At 40.0% G+C, this 18694-nt stretch overlaps 1 long non-coding RNA gene across 2 annotated transcripts in view; it reads left to right on the top strand.

Moving 5' to 3' along the window:
• Window positions 1–3986: 3986 nt before the first annotated feature.
• Window positions 3987–18694, top strand: part of LOC147173192 (uncharacterized) — a 58785-nt gene continuing 44077 nt past the window's right edge. Inside the window, exons 1-2 of one of the 2 annotated variants that reach the window (XR_015094774.1) lie at window positions 3987–4174; window positions 8009–8093. This is a non-coding gene — a long non-coding RNA (uncharacterized LOC147173192). The remainder of the gene's footprint in view (window positions 4175–8008; window positions 8094–18694) is intronic. The other variant, XR_015094773.1, reaches the window with a different exon arrangement.

Raw genomic sequence — 18694 nt, 5'->3', positions numbered from 1 at the left:
TTGTGGAAAAAAAAGGAACGAAATCTGTTAAGACGTATTTTGCTCATTTTTGCACATATTTTCTAAAATAGCAGGTTAGGAAATGTTCCTATGTGGCCTTCCACATTTGACTTGCTTTATTTGGTCATTCGACCAAAGCTATGAAATAATTTTGACATTATTCATTTATACTTTCGTAATCAATCTGAAATGATATATTTGTTAAATGCTTTTTTTTTCTTCCTTTCTTTTTTAATCAAACAATCAATCTCCCAGAGGAACGCGTCACGTTCTTCCCAAATGAAGAGACGTGATTCAAGTGTTCAATGTTAATAATAGCCTGCAGTCAACAATAAGCGTGTTTCATAAAAACAACGTTGACTTGAATTTTTTTTCCCGCTGACTCGCTTTGGGCTAAAACAAGCCGCCATGAAAAGACATCATTAAAAAACAGGCACACTTTTTCCCCCAATCGCCTCACGGGGACAAACTGCTGTCAATCCCAAAAAAGGTGAAATCCTCCTCCAAGACGCGTTTTGTAATTATGCGGAGTCAGCAGATGATGACCTTGACATCATACATGCACTTTCGCAGCTGAAGGACATTATTCATTAGCGACGGGCGGCAAACTGCGTTCGGCAAGACGGGGGAAAAAGTGTCAACGTTGCCGGCAATTGAAAAGACGTCCGTCATCCTCGTCTGACAGACGCCTCGCATTTCTCTTTGGACGTCAACATTAGGTCGAGCGACACGAGCCGAACAAGAAAAAAAGTGCAACAAACACACACAAAAAAGGAAAAATACACACAACGTTTTCAATGACAAATATTCAGACCAATGTTGGTTTGTTGCGAATATTTTCCATTTAGAAATAAAACATTTGTGCAGTTGTTGTGGAAACAATAGACAAATGTTTGAAAATGAACATCAGACAAAAATATGTGATGGAAAATTTCAGATCAGAAATGCATGTTTCATAAAACTATTTGAACATATCATATGTAAAAATACTACACAAAATATACCCCCCCCCCAAATAAAAAATATTGCCAAATACAACAAAAAATATTAAATTGAAATAAAATAAGGAATACCATTAAAACTAATATGAGTAATTAGTTATGTAATATATAAATAACAGCAAATAAAAACAGTAAATATAATAGCTATAATAAGACATTTAAAAATAATCCAGAACATTCAGAAAAAAACAAAAAAGCATTTCAGACAGACAAAAATATAGACAAAAAAGTATGTAAGTAAAAATACAAAAAAATATTTAGATACAGCGCATATAATAATAGTAAACAATAGACAAAAATACACAAATATTTCTAAAAGAATACATTAGACATTAATAGCAAAAATGTTGTTTAAAAACTGTTTTAAAATGCAAAAATATTAAGAAACATTGAAAAAAAAGACAAAATATTGGAACATTTGTAAAAATGGACATTAAAAGCACAAAATTCAAAGAAAGATTTGATGACAAATGCAAAACGCAAACATATGATACAAAAAGACCCCAAAAATTAAAATATACAAATACTACTTAAAATTACATTTAAAAAAAACTATAGTAAGTAAAAATAATCAAATGTTTTGATACGACTACAAAACAGTATTAAACAAAAAAAAAAATCAAAAATATTACATACAAAAAATCCGAATGCAATATAAGAGGAAGACAAAGTATGGTGAAAAATACATAAATGAAGTGCAACGTGTCAACTTTTGCTCCTGCATTTTGAAATGTTAAAAAAACGACCACAATCATTTTTCAGTATTAACATTGCCAACTCGAACCAGTGCCTTGCTCCCTCGTTGCCGTGGCAACAGCAGCCTAACATTGCCAACATGTGCTGATGTTTAACGCCAGCGCCGTTATTGGCGCACTCGTAAGTGACATCGCGTTCATGTTTCATTTCCTCCCAGCGTGAGGACGATGCGACCAGACGTCCTCTTCGTCCTCTTCGTCGTCATCATCATCATCATCTTGGGCGCGGTCCTTTGGCGTCACCCCGCCGCGGGGCGCCGGCGTTGACATTGAGAGCCTGCGACAAGGCCCGCCCGTGCCGGCCGGCGACGGACGGCGCCCCCTGCAATATTAACTCTCATTTGCGCAGCAGCTGTGCCGAGCTGCGAGCATCAAACATTGAAGGAAACAGCTGGCCGGCATCTGCCGCCGTCGCCGCCGCCATTAACACGCCCGCTTCCACCCCGACCGACCGACCGCCCGCCACTGCCACGCTATATACTCTGACCGCGAAAAAGGAGCCGCTGTTTCTCAGTGTGCGGCGGACAAGCGTGAGCTTCCAAAGTATTTGCAGTGCACACGCTCTGTGGCTGTCATCCAAGGCATACCACATCACGGGACCATAGAATGACAAGTGCAAAAAACTATTAAATGTGATTTCAAATATGCACATTAGAGATCACAGGCCATTAAATATGATGCACGTATGTGAATGGGCCACTATAGATCCTTCAACATGTACATTAGAGATCAACTACCTTTTAAATTTAATGTAAATATCTCAATTGGAGAACTTGGAAAATTCAATTTGTACATTAGAGATCATCATATACCCAAAATTATGATGTAACTGTACATTAGAGATCATCGACTATTAAATAATGATTTCTTTATTGGAGATCTTAGACAGTAAATATGTACACTAGAGATCATCATAGACCGTTTTATATATATATATATATATATATATATATATATATATATATATATATATATATATATACATGAGAGACCACCATTAGAGATTATACCTTTTAAATTGAGTGTAAATATGTAAATTGGAGAGCTTAGAAATTTCGGTTTGAACATTAGAGATCATCATATACCAAAAACTCTGATCATACACCATGAAATAATGATGCAAATGTTTTTATTGGAGATCTTCGACAGTAAGTATGTACACGAGAGCTCATCATAGACTGAAAAATATACATGAGAGACCACTGACCCTTAAACGCATACATTAGAGATAAATACCTTTTAAATTGGATGTAAAAAAAATGTATATTGGAGAAATTAGACAATTCAATGTGTACATTAGAGATCAGAGGTCCTAACCCATATGCACTCGAGATCTGAACGAGTATGATGTTCATTTACATTCGCTTAACAACACATGTACATTAGAAATCATCGACCTTTAAGTACGTATACATATTTGATTATATACGCATGCATTGGAAATCATGGATCTTTGAATTTCACAAACACAAAAGATCGCAGACCGTTAAATGTGCGCATTTGAAATCATAGAAAATGAAAAGATAAAAACTTGCGCCGTCACTTCCACCCAAACGTCTCCGAAGTGGCACATTTGTCGGACGGCCGCGAGCCGCGTCCTCGCGGGTGGCGCTAAAACACTTGATCTTCAACGGGAAGTAGCGCCAGCGCTAACAGGGGAGCATTAAAGGCGGGCTGTTCCTGTTGGTACGAGTGACAGCTTGAAAGTGCGGCGCCGCGACATGGCCTGAACCTCCACTGGGGCCCGGACCTCCCGCCGGCTCTCGTCGCATGTCGCTGATGAATAATTGAGCAGTTGAGGACATTCATACTCAATATTGTTTGAAAGGCTAGATTTGATGTTTATTTTTAAAGGCCATACAGAAAGAATAACATTGGAAAAAATAAAAGGACAATTAAATCGTTGGCGTGCTGCTTGTCTGTAATGTTACATTACAAAGTGCTCATTTGTGTTTGGGCTCGAACCACTAACCTTTCGGCTAATAGCCAAACGCGCTAAACAATTGCACCACAAAAAGCTACAAGTAGGTGAAGTACGATATGATACATTTTAAAATAAAAATGCACACAATTTGGCCTGGTCATCAAATGAGCTGCTGAGGTTGTTGTTTGGTGCTCCTGCTGTGCACACCTTGGCCTCTTTGGGGCAGTGTGGCGCACGCACGCAGATAACACACCAACATGACCACAAGAAGAAAATGGCAGCCGAGACACCAACGAAGAAGATCTCGGCCGCACCTGCGTCGGCACAAGAGCTCGAAATGTTTGGATAAGAACAATGGAACGAGATAAATGCTCTACAAATGAACTCTTTTTTTTTTCTTTTGACCAAAAAGTCAAACAAATTGTGTGGTGCCGCTTCATGGAAGGTGAGGACCAACAATGGACACGATGAAAAAGCACCGACCGAGTCGGCAGGTAAGCGCATTTGGGCTGTGAATGGTACGAGGGCGAAAATGAAATTGATGAAACGAAAGTGAAAGTGAAGGAAAACGACAGGATCAAGTTAAGTTTATTGGTACAAGACTCAAAATAAAAATAAAAAAAATAGGAACGCTGAGCTCAAGAAAGGGAAATCATTTGAAAATATTTCAAATACAAACAAAAATCGAATCAAGTTTGAGTGTTGAACTTTCTATACTGGAACTTAATAAGAGGAAGTCAAGATTTGTGTGTATTGAAATGTGTGTACAGTATTTAAAAAATATATATTTTTGGGTGATGTCTTTAGTTTTACAGTACAGCAGCAATTTTATTTCGTGGCCATCTTGTTTTTTTTTTATTGGCCTCGAATTCGAAAAGCCTTTCAATATAGTTGCAGTTCCAACATTTAGACATCATCTTTAACATGATGGAAGTATTTGTGAAACGTTACATGCGTAATAAGAAATCTGATGTAAAGTAAGACATAATTTCTAACAGTATGATGTGGAGGAAGACTTTTTCTTATGACATCATTTTTGCTATAATGTGATGGATAGCTAAATATTATTTCAATGACATGATGAATAGTACGTAATAGGAATAAATCATTTTTTATTATATTAGTAAGAAATATTTTTTATGAACTGTTGACTTTTTATAACATGATGTTTAGTATTTATTTATTTATTTATTATGATGTTTATGTACAGTAAGACCTTTTAACATGGCATGCTAATTTTGTGACATGATTTATAAGAAGTCATCATGAATATTCTCTCTCTTTTTTTTTGTTGCACTTTAATCACAGTATTTAACCGACTACAGTCTACAGAGGGCGCCCTTGAACCCTGAGCACTGCTATGATGAATGAAAAGATAAATGTGGAATGAGTCACAAGACATACGTCACACGCAACTGGAAATAAATATGAATATTAAAGTAGGTATTGTAATCTTAATCCTTGGAATGGACCATTCAGGTCTAATCTGATAATCATCATAACGACGATAAATTGCCAAATCCGCGTGCACGCAGTCAAACAATAACACAAATGAACATCCTGATGTCGAGTGCTTTTCATCCACGTCTTCTCGTTAAGGGAATTGAAATCTAAAATTCTTTTTTTCTATTAAATCAAAAATATATTAATGGACAATGTGAGTGAACATATTTAGCAGCAGAACAGAAGCTAACAGGCAGCGCCACGCTAAAAGTAGCTTAGCTTGCACATGCTAGCGCTGCACAATGATGTTTTGTTTACGTTTTTGCACTTGAAACCCGAATGTGGATTTTTAACCCCAACCTTTGGTTAAAGTCTCAACTCTGTCTTGAAACCCTCATTTCAATTCATTGTTTGAAACCCGTCTGAAGATAAAAACCCTCAATATGTCTTAAATATTCCCTAATTTAAAATAAAAAATGCAAACTTGTTAAAACCCCAATTCTAAGCTCTCACCTTGGAAGTCTACCCAGGATCAACACACATTTCAAACCTTAACTTGAAACCTTAAGCCAGGCTTGAAAAATCACATTTCAAACCTAAACACTGCCTTAAATACTTCCTATAAACCCAAACTCTATTTTGAAGCCCCAATTAAAACCCTAATCCAGTCTTGAAGTCTTCACCCTGTTTTAACATAATTGCAACCCTAACTCTGGCTTCAAACCCGAACTTCTGCTTTAAAGCTTCTCCCCTGCGTGAAAGAAAAGACGCTTGTCCGGCTTTCTCATCCGCATACCAACCTGCAGCTAGCGTAGCGTCCGTTCGCCCTATCTGAATTCTCCAAGGTTATCGCACCTCGTTGACATTGTGATCACAATTTTTATGGCGTGAAAGCAGGATTAAACAGGCCACTGGTAAATCGGTTGTCACTCAGCATGCGAGTACGGATAAACCAGGGGGGTCCCCCGACCAATACACCCCCCCCCCCAAACCCTTCCCTGTTAGCGACATGCTTTACAGCAAATGGGGATTAGCAAGCGAGATCCATTTGAAGCTTTTGTGTGCTAAACAATTGAAGACAGCGCTTATTTAAAGTAAAACCCCTGCCATAGTTTGGCTTTAGCACTGATGCTACCTAGCTAGCTAGCTCCCTAGCTACCTGCTAGGGAGCTAACTAAGGAGCTAGCTAGCTAGCTAGAATCTGAAAGTAAAAACCCTGCCACAGTTTGGCTTTAACCCCTGATGCTACCTAGCTAGCTTACTAGCATCTGAAAGTAAAAAACCTGCCAGAGTTTGGCTTTAACCCCTGATGCTACCTAGCCAGCTAGCTCCCTAGCAGGTAAACAAGCACCATGGGCGCTAACTAAGGAGCTAGCTAGTTTACTAGCATCTGAAAGTAAAAAACCTGCCAGAGTTTGGCTTTAACCCCTGATGCTACCTAGCCAGCTAGCTCCCTAGCAGGTAAACAAGCACCATGGGCGCTAGCTAGCACCTGGGGCTAAAGCCAACTGTGGCAGGGTTTTTGCTTCCTGGATTCGGATTTGCCACCTCTGTTTATACGCTTGTGATGTGGCAGGCCAGGAAGGTATGTGAATGGACAAACATTTAGCGTTCGTTCAGTATGTGAGTGGATAGGTGAATGGGCACAATCCTTTTTATTATTGTGTACGTGAAAGGACAAACACGTTGACATTATATATGCAGACATTTGTGTCAGTATGCGAATGGACAGACGTGGTTGCTCTATGTACCGTTATGCGAAAGGACAGACATTTATATTTACTTTGTATGTTAGTAAACAGATGTTTAAATTCAATGTGACTGGACACCCAGCGACGTTCATATCTGTTGTACGTGAATGGACAGATGCAAGCCATGGTGGCTTCGGCAATCTGTCGCTATTGAAGACCAACATTAGACGAATGATAAACAGGAATTTGTTGAGCATTAGCATCATTAGCGTTTGTGAGGGGGCGGGACTAATGAGCCGCCATTCATTATTCAGCACAGCGGCTCATAAACGCTAACGAGCGTTTTGTTTGCAAGGCGCAAAAAAAATTAGAATTGAAAAAACGTTGCCGTCAGTTGAGGTTTTAAAGGCGCAAGTGCTTCAAAGTCGGCTTTCAAAGACGGTTTGACCTCCAGGCAGGGTCACAATTTTGAACAGCTGTTACAAAATGGTGTCGAAATATTCAGCTGTCGGAATATGTAAAGATGCCAGGACTTCCAAAATCGGGTTTGGTTTCCACGAAGGGTCCTGATTTTTAACAGTACTTGCAAAAAGTCTGAAAATGTTGCCTGAACAAGATTTGATTACCGCCCATCCCGCCATTTCCGAAGTTCGTGTGTGACCTTGGGTATGCATCCCGTATGTGAATGGATAGACACGTTTGTACGTAATGCATGGATGTGAAGACAAACTTGAACTTACAATGTGTGTGGGAATGTAAAGTTTATACATTATGTAAACATAGCGAATGTATCCATTTATTTTGTGCACGTGCATGAATGGACAAACGTCCGCGTACGTGGAGAGCAAGCGTGAAAACATCTGTCGGCGGATAACAAAGAAACGCTTGCAGATGTTGCTCCAATGCGACCTGTGGAAAAGAAAGCTCACCCCACCCACGACAAAACGTGGCATTAAACGCCACCTTCTGCTTTCATCCCCGCACAAGATGGACTCTAATGCATATTTAGCCTAGCTTAGCTTAGCTTAGCTTAGCTTAGCGGCTAAACGAAAATGGAAAGTGTAACAATAAGCCGCGGATTTATTTGCAACAATAGCGGCAGCCTACATTTGACTTAATCTTCGCATGGATTAGCGTGCGTGGCTAACGACCGAGGATATCAAAATGCTTTTTTTTTTTTTTTTTTCTTCTCAGTGGTGGCGGGATCACGTCGACAGATTTTTTTTCCCGACTTTCTTCATATGCTGCTGAATTACCCGCCCGAATGGTCGCCATTAAGGTCTGGGATTTCACGACTTTTGTGTGCTAATGGACTACTTGTGGTTACAAAGAGCTTAGCTTACGTCCGAGTGTGTGTGCGTGCGTGCGTGCGTGCGTGTGTGTGTGTGTGTGCGTGCGTGTGTTTGTGTGGACAGACACACATTTGCGTGTGTAACTGGAAAATATTCACTTTTTATGTTGGTATCAAGATTGGTAGAGTTAACGAAATAACTCAAACTACAATTGAAAAAATATTTTCATTAGCAAAGTAAAATAAAAAAACACTTTAAAAAAAAAGAAACAATCACGAACTAAAACGACATCTTAGCCCCTGATGACACAAATTTTTCCATTCATTTTTTTAACAGCTGTTAAAAATCGTGACACATTTCGGTAGTCCGTACAGAAGAAATGTTACAAAACACTCCATATATAAATAAATAACTCTAACAAAACCTAAACTAAAGGAAGAATTTTTGAAAAAAAGAAAACTAACAAACCTGCTCTAATAATTAATCTGAATTTATTAAAATTGAAAAAAATGAAAATGAAAAGGCTTTAAAAAAAAAAAAGCTATCCGAACCTAAATCTTGTGTTTATAAAACCAATTAAAGCTATCGTTGTCACAATCCCCCCCCCCCCGTATTACTTGTGCACCTGTACAGAAAAAACAAGGTCAAACAGTCGTTTGAGAATTGTAATTTACTTGACTTTATTACACTTTACACTTTAATTTAACACTTTTCACCTTTTTTTATGCCACACTCAGGAAATACGCAACATATATTTCACCTTCCTGTCGTGTTTGTTTCTTAACAATGTCCATGGGTGAACGTGACCCGATCAAACGTTGAATCATCAAAAAAATATCATGCAATGCGAAAAAAAGTCCTGCAGACCGAATTTGAATCCATTTTTTTTCTCCTCCATTTTCCAAGCAGGTCAGTTTGACCCGCAACATACTGTGACAAGAGGGTTAAGGAAGGGTTTCAAAAAATACGTCAAACTAAAATAAGAACCATAAAAACTTGCTCTAAAAACTAATTAGAATGAACTGGATAAAAAAAAAAAAAATTCCAAACTAAATAAAAACAAACCGTAAACAGACATCCAGATGTTTGCAATGTAAGGGTCTGTGAGTGGATAGACAGATGTTTGCATTTTGTGTGAATGGACAGACACCTTGTGTTCTTCCTCCATTTTCAAATATTTTGTCTTCGTTGTCGCGTCGCTAAGCTAACAAACGTCCATCTTCTCCCCGCCAACTGCCCCCTGCGAGCTAGCGAGCGGGAAGTCACGGAAAGGACACGCCGCCGCTGCTACGCTAGGCTACGCTAGGCTAATTGCTGTTTGATGAATCAAATGGGCAGCCCTCTCTTCTTATTATTACAGTTGGTGGATCAATTGTTCCCACAGTACGAGGCTGCCGGCGAGTGATAGCAACGCTAGCGGCGGCCTAGCATCCGTCACGCTAAAGAGCTCGCTTGATTGTTGCGCCGCGGCGTCCATGTTGGGTAGATAAGACGCTGGGGTTGGGGAGGCAGTCAGATGGCGAGGATTCCTTCTCGCTGACGGCGCACAGCCAAGGGCAATGACAGATAAGTAATGTGTGGATTATTGCAATTAGCATGGCAAAGTACTTACAGGGATCAAATTAAAAAATTCATTAAGGCGCACAGTTAATTAAGGAAGACTTTTGGGGGCGTACGGGATAAATTATGACGCCTATTAAATGTGTGACGGGTCGCCCGGGCTCCCTGGTGAGCTTAGTAGGAATAACGTTAGCCTTCCTACTTTTTTTTTTTCTTTTCAAGTCAATCTTTTGATTTCTGGCAAGGTGGCGGTTATGACGAGCATTTGGCAAAAAGGAGTGATTGCGTGCCAAATTCGACGAGCACACACGACTTGGGAATGGGAGTTGCTGAATGAGGAAAAACGATTGGCTGCCCCCTTTTTTGTCAACAAGTGCAAATTCCACCAGCATTCGTCTGACGTGTTGTTGTTTTTAAAGCTGGCCTTCAAACCATAACCCTGGCTATAAATCCAAAACTTTACTTCAAACCCTCATTTGAAACCTTAATCCAGGTTCCAAACCATAATTCTAAAGGCTTAATCTTGGCCTAAAACCGTAAATTGAAACCCCCAACCCTTGAAAAACCAACACTTGATAGAAACCCTCATTTGAAAGCTTTGCTTCGAACCTGAATTTGAAACCTTAGTGGTGGCTTTGAACCTTAATTTCAAATCTCAACTTTTGTCTGAAAGCCAAACCCGGGCTTGCAACCCTACCTTAAAACCGTAAAAGTGGCTTGAAATGATACAGTAATTTCAAACCTAAATCATTGTTTGACAAACCTGAATTTGAAACCATAAACTTGGCTTCACACCATAATTTGAACCCCTAACCCTCATTTGAAATCCTAACCCAGGTTTAAAACCCAACACTTGACCCCCTAACCTACACTTCAAAACCAAAATTTGAAACCCTAACCCATGGCTTGAAAACCACGGATCGGCTTGGGATATTTTGTTGGACAATTTTCTTCCAACCATGATTTGGAACCCTAACTAATTTATGGAATTCTAACCCAGATTTTGAACCTCAATTTGAAACCCTTAAATTTGATCCAAACCATTATTTGAAACCCTAACGTTTGCTTGGAACCTAAATTTGAAGTCTTATCTGTTTTAAACTCTGATCCAGACTTTGAACACTAATTTAGAACCCTAAACTTGGCTTCACGCTGTCATTCAAAACCCTAACCCTTGGTTGAAACCCTAATCCTGGCTTCAAAACACTGGCTGACTAACCCAGTCTTAAAATTCTAAACTAGTCTGGTAACCCCAATTTCAATGCCTGACCCTTGTTTGGAACCCTAGCCTGAAACCATACAGTAATTTGAAACCTCAATTCGTGTTTGAAACCTGAAACTTCACACCAGAAATTTAAGGCCTTAACCTAATTTGAAACCTTAAACCAACGATGGCTTGAAACCCTGATTTGAAAACCCAAGATTTGCTTCAAACCAATAATTGGAGCCCTAAAATTTGTCACTTTAAAACCCTAACTAAAATTTGAAACTCTGACCCAGACTTTGAACCCTAATTGGGAGCTTGAAACCCTAATTTTCAATCCCCAAGTCTTTAACCTTAACTTTGTCTACCTGAATAAAAAAAGTCGTTTTCAAAGCTCGTCTTGTAAAAAGTGGTTTGCTGCCCAAGCGGATCAGAGTTGACTTTAAAGCGATACAGCGAGCCGTCAAAAAACCGTACCGAGCGCGCGTCGCTTGGGATCCGTTAACGGCATGAAAAGTTTTGGCGCGAGATGAAAGCGTGGCGAGCTTTTGTTGTCATTTCCCTTCCGTCTGTCCGTAGTCCGCGTGTGCTCTGTAATTAAAGTGCTGCGGCATATTCTCTAATCCTGACGGCGCTTCCGCATTCAAGCGCATTGTCTGAGTGCCACAATGCGCTCGCTCGCTCGCTCATTGTCCTTAAATGGGGAGATAAAACTCGCCTAAGCCTTTGAAATCGGCCCCGACCCGCGCCGCTAATGGGAGTGCGCTTACTTACGGGACCGGAGAGAACGAAGCGAGTCTGGCTTAGGACGGTGCGGGACGGCCGGCGTAATTAGAATGCGTCCAAGTCGTCATCCCGGACATATTTCCGAGGCGGGAAAAACCTCACGGAGCGCCTGCAATGGCGACGGGACGGGATTAAATTTTTTTTAATAACAAATAAAAAATTTAATAAATCTTCCCACCGTGGACACGCGCTCGCTAATTAGAACAATACTTGACTTTAGGGCCACTTGTGCTGATTGTTCTCACTTTGATGGGCAACAATATAGAACATATACGCTTTTTATTCCTCTTGTTATGTTGTGGGTCAAAGTGACCCACTTTTAAGTTCAACCGTTTTGCCCCAAATGTTAGCTTTTTGCTATCAAGAGGGGCACCAAAAGCAGGGATGTGATTTTTCCGCTAATTCGCGGAATTCCGCTTTTTTTATCTCCAAAAATAAAATGTTACAATTTTTTAAGTGGTAAAAAATCCGATTTCGTCTCTCGACAGCGTTCCATTTTAGTGTTTCCGTAACTGAAATGAAACTGATCTTGCGATTGGCTGAAGTCTCCGTGTTGACCAATAAACGCGCTTGTTATAAAGGCATAGGCGTATGCCGAGTATGCCATTGTTCATTTCTCACACGTTTTTGCCGGGTGTTTAAAGAAAGATGTCCGTGATCGAACGCAAAGATGCTCCGCGAGTTAAGGAAATTGACAAGATCGTAAAAAACAAGTTTCGATGGGACTGCTTAGAGAAGGATATATCTGCAAATGTTGGAAAGAAGACTGTGACGAATTTGTTCAGTGACTTTATTCGGAAGATCGATCGTGACTATGGTGGGAGAGGTTTCAAAGCTCTTGAAAGTCACGCAAAGAGCAAAAAACACGTGAAAGAACTCCAGTCAAGAACAACAAATTATTCCATCGCTGGAAGTTTCGACGAATGCATGATTGTGTTTTTACCAGAGCTTGCTGCATGAGGTATTTTATGTTTTTGTCATGCATTATGTATTAAATTAAGAATGATTGATTAAATGATTTATTGCATGGTAAATATATATGATGATATTCTCAGTGATAGTTTTTAAAAGCAAAGGCAGTCCAATGTTTTTGAATGTGACTGATTTTGAGTTGACTAAAACTGCAGTTTTATATGGGATAGTTCAATATACATTGAAAATTTATGCTGTTGTTTTGTCTATTTCTTTGTCATCTGAGTGCATTGAAAGTACTCAAAAACACGGAAAACCCATGAGCTCTGGACCTAGCTGAGTGCCCGCGGCCCCCAGACCCCCGGCTAAATTTTCAGATAATTTCACTTTGGTCAAATCACATCCCTGCAAAAGAGAATTAAAAAAACGCTTCATTTTGATCATTCGAAACATTCAGCATAGACCGGGTCAAATTGACCCGACACATTTTTTTAGTAGGTTGGTTCCATGTTTTTATAGCAATACAACACCATATTCTTTGGACCTCGCAAAATCAGTCAAAATCCAGTAACACATCTTGGAGCGAAGGGGGTTGCTTCCGTGAAAATGACTGGGAGTGAATGAGTTAAACGTAGCCTCAGCCATTTTAAAGCTGAAGATGCAAATGAGTCGGTTTTTTTTGCTATGAAAGTTCTCATCAATTAAAATGGTTCACTTTGACATTTTCAGTTGAAATGGTTGCTCATGTTTATTGAAATGTTTTCGGAACAGCTCGGCTCAAATCGACCCATGCTACTAATAGGACATTTTATGGTAGCATTTCCCGATGAACCTCGTTAAAATGTATTGGGTCAAATTGACCCGGGTACATCATTGCTGTTCCTGAGAAGCCAACCTAACAGGAGGGTTAAAAAGCACCTCAAATTAACTTCTGGAATCACAACTGGAAATGTCATTTTTGAAGAAAAAAAGTCCAATTCGAACAGGAATAACGTCAAAAGAGATTTTTATTCCTTCAGAGAAAAGGTCCGAATTTAGCGTATTTCATCATCAGGGATGATCAACATGATGATGTCAATATGCCCTTATCAATACGCTTCATCACCGCGCCGCCACCTCCTGCGAGCATCAATAATGAGAGTGGCAGTTGCCCCCCCCCCCCCCCCAAAAAAAGTAAAAGGAGCCATCTGTTCACCACCAGGGGGGGCTAAGAAGCACGTTAACATATTGTCACTAACATTGTGATATACACGCTCAATAATTTAGCCGCTGCGTCATCAATTATCTGCAAAAATAAATAAAAAATCTCCCAACTTTTTGGGGACATGCGGAAGTCACAAAGTCAACGTCTTGCCAGATTAGTCGCGTTTTATTATTTGGGATATTTTTGAGAATCAGGTCGTTAGCCTGACCCCAATCACATTTTTTTTATCAATTTTTTTTCTCTTTTTTTTCGTATAAATGTGATTGTTTTTTTTGTTTTTGTTTTTTTAATAATGAAGTCAGTTAATTTTTTTTAAATGCAAAAGTAGGCTTCAGGTTTCAAAGTAGGGCTTGAAGCCAAAGTTAAGGTTTTCGAGGTCGGGTTTCAAGGCAAAGTTTTCAAATAATTAGGGTTCCAAAACCGGGTTGAGGTTGCAGTTCAACTCAATTTGATCCTCTGAATAACGTGTCGGTCGGTCGGTCGGTCGGTCGGTCGGTCGGTCGTACTTCCCGCCTCACGGCCACCTCATGAGGCGGCTGCGTGGCGCCAAGGAACAAGCTACAAGGTTATATGGATGTTGATGGGGAGAAGCTGCATAATTAATTTGTATATTCTAGCATGACAGATGTTTGATTTTGGCCCTAAAAGTAATTAATAATAAGAGAGTGCGGCGAGAGGCAGATTGCCGCGAGAATATTTATGAAGACTCCTCACGGAGCAATTGGAGGGTGTGTTTGTGTGTGCGTGCGTGCGTGTGCGCCAGCGTCACCTGCTCCCTTAGCGGTCCCAGCTGTTAGCATAGCTTTTAGCACTGCCGTCTACGGAGGTGGGAGGGGGGGGGGGGGGAAACATCGCGAAAAACAAGGCTCTAATTGTGGAGACGGTTTGGCTGGGATTTACACGGATAGGTTGTAAACACGCACATTAGAAATCAGATGATATTGAAAACAACAGACTGATAAATATAAAGCACATATTGTACATTGAAGATCATTTGTGATGCAAATATTTTTCAAGACATTAGAGATCATAGACCATTAAAATTATGTACATTAGAGCTCAGATAGCATTAATTACAAGCTTACATACAATGTCAATATGGCGAATTAGAATTGCATCGAAAATTGAGTATGATGTTAATATGTACATTAGAGATCATACGCCATCCCTTTTCATGCAAATACTGCTACATTAGAGATCACAGATAAGATGCAAATATGTACAATAGAGACATATTGAGCATTAATATGATGACACACGAACATTAGAGATCATAGACCGTTGAATGATTCAAACATGTTAAATTAGAAATCATACAGTATGAAATACGATGCAAACATTTACAAACATTCCATTCAACCTGGCAAATGTACATTAGATATCAGATCAACGTTTACAATATAATATGCACAATAGAAATCATAAAGGTGCAATATGATGAAAATATACTCTTGTATAATTGTATGTGGCGATGCGGTATTGAGCTTTTTTTTTTGTGAACGTTGTTATTAAGGTCTGAACGTCTTGAGATGATTAAAAAAGGAAAAGGAAAAGCAATGGATGCCAGAGTGTTGACAAAGGGGTGAAAGTCATCTCGTTAACGAGGCCGCAAATCAGCCACGGAGGCCGTTAGCGCAAAGTCGACTTGATTGTTTGAATGTGCTGCGCTGATTGAAGCCGTCGCGCGGCGTGACGCATCGTGTAACACAACAACATTGTCTTCGCGGCGCAGCCCGCGCGCACTACATTATTTTTACGACTTGATAACGCCTTCACTGCTGAACACTTCATCGCCAGCCTCCCTCGCGCTCTCGAACGCTGTCAAGGAAAATCACTTGGCAACGTGAAATTTGGTAGACACGTTCATCATGAGCAGACCTGCAGAAAAGTACCAGGAAGCCATGCCCGAAAAGATGGAGGAAGGCGGCCATTTTGGTTTGAAGCGGCCATTTTCATGTTATATGGGCAAAAAAGACCAAATTATTTGTGGGACATAAGTCCAGCTTTACTGTGCCTCGTGACATTTGCTAGACATTTCTCATCATTAGCAGACTTACAAAAAAAAAAGTCTCAGGAAGCCATGCCCAAAAAGAAATCGGCCATTTTGGTTTGTAGTGTTGATTTCAGGCGGGTTATGTTAAACGTTCTCATTGGACCCTCCAAAGATTTTTTTTTTTTGATTTGTTTGAATTCAGACTCCTAACCCAGTTTCACTTACCATTGTAGAATCTGGTAGAGATGTCCATCATTAGTAGATCCACAAAAAAAGTTTCAGGAAGCCATGATTTAAAAGGCACATGAAGTCAGCCATTTTGGTTTGGTTTGGTTTTAGGCGTCATTTTGGCCGTTTTGGGGGGGTCCTTGAAATGGGGACTGCTCCCTAGAATTTTTTTGGGCAGCAAAGTTTGATGACGCCATAGATTGCGAACATCGCAAAGAAAAACGACGCCGTCGTCCGCATTTATTTCTAGATCAATCTCTTGCATTTAGCAGCTGGTTTCAAACAAACGATGAGCGATTTCATCAGCACAGATGAACAAATAAACAAAACGATATAAATCAGGACAAACGATTGTTCCTTTTGAAAGTGTGACTGTTTCACAGCGAAGGCTTGTTTACGGCGCATACATCTCGACGGTATATGAGCGGCCATTTGCATGAATGATGAGCCGCTGCCTCGCGACTGTTTATGACAGATTAGAGGCCTGCATTTCCATTCCACTTATTTTGCCTTTTAATGCATGTGTGAATCAATTAATTCCGCCGTAATAAAAAGGAAGGCCGCCGTAAAGTGTGTGCCGCAGTTAATGAGTCCGGCATTACCACATCATTACACCAGCTGGCATAACCGAGCATGTGTTGTTTGTCATAATATGTGCTGACACGCTTAACAGTCATAAATTGTTTGCTACGCCGTGTTTGGTGACAAAGACGGAGGGCGCCTCGCGCACCGATTTCAGCGGCCTGCGTGACCCCGCCGCACGGCCAAAATGAGCTCGGGGGCCACGCCGACAAGCCGGACCACCTAAATGCTCGCCGTACGATCACTGATGTCACATTCATCTTGGGAGACGATAAAAATCCAGTAGTTTGTGTTAAAACCTATAAAAACAAATCGTAAGAAAAATAAGAGTACAAAAGCAGCCGCAAAGAAGTATAAAAATCCAGCCCGGAAGCCACTTTCACTCAGCGTTATGAAATTAAAAAATCTCAACAAGCAATTGCATCAAAGTCGGCCATTTTGGTTCGATTTCATTACCAACTTTTTGGTTTTGAGTTTTTGAAAATTCAGCCCCCGAAGCGTCTTTCGTGAGTAGACCCATTAAATATTGCATACAAGTATATCGTTTATTTTTTAAAGAAAACTAATACTAAAACTAAACCAAAACTAAGCATAAAAAAACGCCCTGAAAACTAATAATAAAATAAATAAATAAACAAAACTCAAAACGAACTAAAAACGAACTAAAATGAAAAATTCCAAAACTATAATAACCCCAATCCATCCTAGCAAAAAGTAAATTACTTTTTCTTGGAAAATCTCTGTGAGAAAGATCAACACATTTAATCAAAGATGGATTTCGCATTAAAAGTGAGTTCAGGCCGACCGGGTCGTTACTTGCAATGGAAGCCATATGTTTAATAAGGATGCGCTCGCAATCTTTGAGATGAAATGAGGGATTTATGTTGGAAGAAAAAAGAAAAAAAATCTCCATATTGAGGAAATGATTTTCATCTCATGCCCCTGTGATGAATTCTTTAATCCGCGTCTCATTGTGACGAGCCGTGCAATTACATACGCCGGGATGAATAATCCATCTTTTCAAGCTGCTTGTAGTAGCAGACGCGACATCAGTGGATTACGCCGACTTTCACTCGTAGAGTCAGCATGACGCGGGCGCTCTTGACCCGGAAATTTCCTGCGTTCTGAGGTACAAAGCCGATTGCGAGCAGACCCACAAAAAAAGTTTCAAGAAGACGTAATCAAGAAGACCCCGGCCCGGATGGCTTGACGTCTTGGTTTGAAGCAATCTTTTCAAACCCCGATATCGTATCGAGATATTGTTTGAAAATTCAGTCAGTCCCAACATCCAGCTTCACTTAGCAACTTCAAATTTGGTACACTTGTTTATCACGAGTCAAGCCACAAAAAAGGCTCAAGAATTCATGCATGCAGAGACACGGAAAGACTGATGACGAGGTTCCTCGAAGACAAGCTACTCGACTATTCAGTCCTTAAAGTTAGCTTCGCTAAGCAAAATACAATTTGGTAGGCTTGTCTGTCATGAGTAGACCTGCAAAAAAGTCTAAAAGAGCCATGCCGGAAAACATACAGAAAGCCTTACATTTTGGTTTGAAACACGTATTTATTTATTTTGGATATATGTATAAAAAAATAAAAAATAAAATCAGCTCCTGAGCAACATGACATTTGCCTATCATGAGTTGACCCACAAAAAAGTCTCAAGGAGCCATGCCTGTAAACATACAGGATTTCTTACATTTTGGTTTGAAACACTTTATTTATATATTTTGGACATATGTTAATTTTTATTTTTTTAAATCAGCCCCTGAAGGCAGCTTCACTGAGCAACATGAACTTTGGTAAACTTGTCTTTCTTGAGTAGACCCACAAAAAAAGTTTCAAGAAGCCATAACCAAGAAGACCCCGGCCCGGATGGCTTGACGTCTTGGTTTGAAGCAATCTTTTCAAACCCCGATATCGTATCGAGGTATTGTTTGAAAATTCAGTCAGTCCCAACATCCAGCTTCACTTAGCAACTTCAAATTTGGTTCACTTGTTTATCACGAGTCAAGCCACAAAAAAGGCTCAAGAATTCATGCATGCAGAGACACGGAAAGACTGATGACGAGGTTCCTCGAAGACAAGCTACTCGACTATTCAGTCCTTAAAGTTAGCT

This window comes from Leptonotus elevatus, chromosome 5 (genome assembly GCF_054856555.1).
Source record: "Leptonotus elevatus isolate MCC_2025b chromosome 5, RoL_Lele_1.0, whole genome shotgun sequence".
Classification (NCBI taxonomy): domain Eukaryota; kingdom Metazoa; phylum Chordata; class Actinopteri; order Syngnathiformes; family Syngnathidae; genus Leptonotus; species Leptonotus elevatus.
This window is presented reverse-complemented; position numbering and strand designations above follow the sequence as displayed.